Source organism: Ambystoma mexicanum, chromosome 6p (assembly GCF_040938575.1).
Source record: "Ambystoma mexicanum isolate Mex_15411 chromosome 6p, UKY_AmexF1_1, whole genome shotgun sequence".
Classification (NCBI taxonomy): domain Eukaryota; kingdom Metazoa; phylum Chordata; class Amphibia; order Caudata; family Ambystomatidae; genus Ambystoma; species Ambystoma mexicanum.
Window position 1 is genome coordinate 85,373,127 of NC_090935.1, and position 6,000 is coordinate 85,379,126.

Consider the following 6,000-nt stretch of genomic DNA (forward strand, 5'->3'; position numbering starts at 1 on the left):
TGTACATTACATTAAATTGCTCCCTTCTGAAGAAGGGTTATTCAAACTGACTGATAAATAAATTAATAATTGTTTAATCAAGAAACCTTGAGTATAAGAGTTTATTTGGATACTTGTCACTGTGCCTCTCTGCTCACATTGACCCCTCTTGAGATAAACCTGGCTGCTCAATCACGCTACCAACCTGTGTAGTACAGACTTATACCAAAGGTTGGGTTCCTATTGCCAGGAGCTCAAGGTAGTTGTAGTGCACCCAAAGGGTACTTCTCCAAATCTTGCCTAATACAAAGAAAACGTTAAATGCTGATTACCCTCATTGAGTGCGGGGGCTCGTAAATGAATATATGAAATGGAGAAGCTGACAGCAGGGCACAGGTTAGCAGTGGGTGACGTCAAAGCGTTGCTGGTATCCATATTGGGTGATGCAACTGACAACATTTGGGCGGGGTTCCCCGGGGTGACCATACAAAATAGAGCACATGACGGGTCACTGTTTGCAAATTGTAGAGCACAGCATGGCAAGCATTACGGACACAATATCCGACACGTCAGACACAGGGGCTATTACATCACGCAAGATGCGTGACGATGAAGATCCTGTTAATTATATTCAAAAGATTCAAGAGCTTTGGTGCCTTGAAACTGTGGGACAAGACGATAGCAATCTTTTATCACATCTTGGTGCAAGGGTTACCAGAACCAGTACAGAAAAGTTGGTGGGGATTGAAGCGAAGGGGTGGCCCGAAATCCTACTCACCATAGTGCATTGTTGCAGGCTATGGCAGAAGGTCAAACAAAAAGCAGAAGAGAAAAAAGCAGATGATTCGAAGTTAGTTCAAAGAAATTGTCAAAATAAGCACTGGAAGGGGCAGTAATAACAAGCCCCACCCCACAGACACAAGTACTGACAACACAGCCACAATACCAACCACAAATACCATAACACCCCATGCAACAATATTTATTTATTTATAATATGCACCGCACATGTGAGAGGGTACATGGGAAGGGGTGGGTATCAGCAGAGCTATAGACGGAGGGGAGGTTTTCAGAGGGGGCATGGTTTTCGGACCGCAATCACATCAACACCTGGGGGTTTTGAGGGGTACAACCAACAGATGCCACAGGGACAAGGGGAATTTGGGGTAGGTTTCCCAGGGCAAGGGAGGGAACCACCCCGTGTTGGACCTGTGGGCAGCTAGAACACATTTCCAGAGCATGCAGAACTAGGGAGGTGCAACAAGGATGAGGAGATCAGGGGCAGCAGAGCTACCAAGGGGGACAGGACGATTATTATGCCCAAGACATACAGCAACAAGGACAGGTGCAGAACACCCAGTAACAGGTACCACATCCAGTACAGACACAGCCACAGGTTTCACCTATGAAAGTGCCACACATGACGGCACTCCAAACGACAGCACCACAAATGACAGCACCACTACCCCAATATTTGCAAGCAGCACAACAGTTAGCGCAAATACAGGACCACCACTCCCCATATCCATGGACACAGTGGCAACAGTACCAGTCAGAAGATTGGGAGGGGTCACCATAGTGGGGAACAACCCTTACACAGGAAACAAACTATCACTGTACACCCAATAGGAAAGCCCACAGATGAACTTGTTGTGTCCCATCCTGTCGGTCACCACCAATCCTGCGGAGAAATCTCGCATAAGGGTGGTGATAGGTGACAACACCTTTTTCCTTTCTTGTTGACACTGGGGCGACTAGGTCATGTATTCGGTGTAAAGACTGGAGGGGGGTCTGTCCTTCCGCTCTCTATATGGTAGAGGAGAGGCACAGAGGACCCCAGTCAAGATTCTCTATTATTGGTAACGTAGTCGAGCAATCAAGGCCTAGCTTTTCAGGAGGTGATGCAGGGTGGTTCTTAAGTACAGTGTAGTCCCCAAGCGCCCACAAAGGAATATCCACGCACTGTATTAGTTAAAACACAGTCTTTATATAATTAATATTCAAGGTTATATACAATCGCAATAACTCACTTTGAGCTTAGTTAATCTATAATGGCAAATATATACAGTTCTAAAGTGGTACCACAATTATTATCAGATCTCTTTAAAGTGCATCAACTATACGCTGGTTAAATGTCACACAGATCACTTAATAAAGGCAACCAACAATAGACATAGGAGGAAAGCAGTTGGTTAGAACAAGTGGCAGAATACTGGCCCCTGTTAAGTAAAGACATTTCACAAGCCCAGTCCATATATTGTTCTATAAGTCTTATTTCCTTCTATAATGTTTCTACCCCCCCAATGTACCTGGTAGAGCAGATTTCTTCGAAGAGGTGTTGATGGATCCTTCTTGAGTGACTCCCTTTAAAGCAGGGGCCACGGATCATCGAGAGGCGTCGAAGAAGGTGAACTTGGCGTCAACGGCATCGATGAAAAGTTTGGTGGTGCCGAGACCATGGCGTCGATCCAGGCGGTGCTCGTCTGCGACGTCCTGCGAGGATGAGGTGTGCGGGGCACCTCAGCGTTTGATAGTTCAGGACCGCAAAGAGTTTCTGAAGACCTGTGGCCCGACAAGGGCGTCGCGTCGTTGGAGTCTTTGTGGTCTTCGGGTGGCGAGAAACCCACCAGCGGATTCTCCTTGGCGCGTCGGCATCCTCGACTTTCTCCGGCAGGACAAAGCAGTCGACTGTGCGGTCAAGGGAGTCCTTCGAATCAACAATCTCAGGCAAAGGAGCGGGCGGCTCCGGTCCTCGGCGGCACGGCATCAAGTGGTCCCCTCTTCTGGGCAACACGGCTTCGACGGGCCTCCAGCGGTTACGGTAATGGACTTCGACGGCGTCGATGTTCGGGTGCTTCACTTCGTTCTCCTCGGCGGTCCCCGCCCCCGGTCGGCAGCCTTTCGAGGGTCTGACTTTCAGGGAGCTTCGGTGAAGGATAGCAGTGCTCGATGGTCCCTCGGAGCACAGGAAGAGGGCGCCTAACCAGGTCCTCTCTCGGATCAGTCCTTGATGAACTCGACAGCTTTCGGATTGGGTCAAAGCAAATGCAGCAGCAGTTCTTCTTTTTCCAGCTGGGCGTCAAGGGTGAGCAGTTCCAGTTACTCTTCGAGTGTCAACTCAGCTTCTGAACAATGTCTAGTGGTGAGAGGTCCCCAGATATACTATTCTGTCTCTCATCCACACTGCTTGGTCACACTCAGCAGCCAATCATACAGAAGGGCATTCATGCAGTCAGTCAGCCAATCAGGCATACAGTGAATTTGGGCCATACTCTTCCGTCTCAGGCACTCACAACAAGGAATGTGTATTGGGACAAATACCCAGCCATTCAAAACTACACAATGCATGCATACCAGTTTTGGGCAGGGCTGTCTCAGTCATTGTGTCAAACACCAGAAACCAGACATTCACAACAAGAAGTGCATATTGGTCACACACTCCATTCACCCAGGTCCCACCCACAGGGTGTACTTGCACACGGCATCGGAGGAAGAGGATCCCCCCTTCACTGCAGGAGCAGTGCTTCGCCTGGGAGTGAAGCTGGAGCTTCTCCCCAGATCAAGGTAGGCCCCTGGGCTCTATCCACCATTTTACTGGCAACTGTCACCCTGTGCCTAAACAGCGCAGACGTATGCGCTCTTTGCTACCATCACCTGATTACCCTGCATAGATTCGACTGATGCTCCTCAGCGTTGTTTTTGTTATTATTTGCCCTGATCCGACACAGTGAATTGCGGGTCCGCCATTCCAAGATGGCCGCCCGGCTTTACTAGCCACTGTTTCCTTCTGGCTGGGCCCACCCAGGCTGCAGCTGCCTTGCCATTGGCCGCTTGGTCACTGATTAGGGCCAATCAGCAACCGGCAGGCGTAAGCCGGCCTCCAGTACGAAGGCCGGCACAAAGGCATTTCTTCCTGTCCAGGCCTTCCCAGCCGTCAGCCCGGACCCCTGCCCGTCTTCAATGCGGTACCATCTCCGCCATAGCAGCACAATACAGGTACTTATACTGAACTGTCTGTTACTCCTGCAACTGACATTAGCGCTCTTTCTGCACGAGCACCTTCACTAACTTTCATGCGTGCCTTTGGTGCCCAGCTAATCACCTGTCTCACAGACAACCTAACAATAGATACACGCACGCTCCTACCTCTCCACGTTGAACTGTGTTATTGCCTACCCTATTTGCGCAATGCTCTCGCATGTGTTATCCGCATCTGCTACTTGCTGCAAGCATTACTGCTCATGTGCTCCGCTAAACAGTTCATCTTGTATTTTTTTTAAAGCCCACTTACGTCGTGCTTTTGCAGGTTTACTTAGTGCCTGCATATGTTCCCTGCTAGCCAATTGAAGTGGATCCTGCATAGCTCATTCACTGTGCCTCTATAGGTTGCTACTCTATGCCTGCTGCATATGTACCCTGCCAGCCAATTGAAGTGTATCCTGCATAGCTCATTCACTGTGCCTCTATAGGTTGCCACTCTGTACCTGCTGCATATGTACCCTGCCAGCCAATTAAAGTATATCCTGCATAGCTCATTCACTGTGCCTCTATAGGTTGCCACTCTATGCCTGCTGCATACGTACCCTGCCAGCCAATTGAAGTGTATCCTGCATAGCTCATTCACTGTGCCTCTATAGGTTGCCACTCTATACCTGCTGCATATGTACCCTGCCAGCCAATTGAAGTGTATCCTGCATAGCCCTTTCACTGTGCCTCTATAGGCTGCCTCTCTATGCCTGCATTTGTACCCTGCTAGCCAGCCTATCCTGTATATCGCTGCACTCTCCTGGTTACCGTAATGACCCATTGCTGGGCTGATAGCTCTTTGTCTATCTTTACTTCACTCTACCACTGACTTATCCTCTAAAATGCATTGTACCCTTGGTACTCACCCACACTACTTATCCTCACATGCCAGTACCTTAAAGCACGCACACCTGTCTACTCTATATCTCGCCACGTACCTACTGCTCACCCTTCAGGCCCTAACCTGGTCACCTCTCTTCCCCATCACCGCCCAGCACCACGTCTCGCCCTCTCCTACAACCTGTACAACAACACCTCACAAATTACCTCCTACATTCCTCATGACAGGTCCCAATCCTTATCTAAATGCGCCAGCCCTTTGGCTACAACATTTTGCCACCAAACCTACCCCTAATCAACCATGTCCTACTCTCATTAGAAACTCCAGGCTCGGCTCACGCCTGCGCCACTTACCACCCCTCCAATTTACAACACTCAACAACATAGCTACACTCCTCAGACACCATACTGTGACCGACACAGGCATATTGAATCCTGTTGTGAGTTCTCACTCCTCTCTATCTCAGGCACATACCACTGCCAATAGTCCCCTACTGCCTCACTGCACCAATTCGACCTCACCAAACCCATCCAGTCAACCGTGTGTCACCTCAGTTAGAAACCAAAGATTAGACTCCAGATGTCATCACTGGTCCTATCACCTGAGCTACCCCACTATCGACAAAATCTCCAAGTATAGCGATAATAAAGCTACTGCCCCTTCGGCTCCTAAAATTGACTCTGCCACTCTGGCTCACAATACCAACATTGTCTCAAAACTCAAAGGCGCGCTCATTAACGCATGTTCCGTCCCTGCGCATGCCCTAGATATTGCGGATTTCATCGTCACGGAAAACCTTGACTTTCTTGCAATCACGGAAACGTGGCTGCATGCGGCTTCTGGCCCTGCCTTGACCTTGGCCATCCCCGACAACTACTCCATTATCAGGTGTGACAGGGACACTAATAAAACTAAGGGGGGAGGATTAGCCTTAATATTTAAGAGCTCACTTAATCTCAGAGCTGTCAACAGCCTGCAGCTGCCATCAGCGGAACTACTTTCTATTAAACTGCCGATCTCACCTCACACTGCCACAGTGCATCTCATCTAAAGGCCCCCTGGCCCTACCTCTTTATTTGTGGAGGACATCTCATCTATCCTAGCCACTAGCTCCAATCCCAACTCTCAAATCTTTATACTTAATGACCTCAATC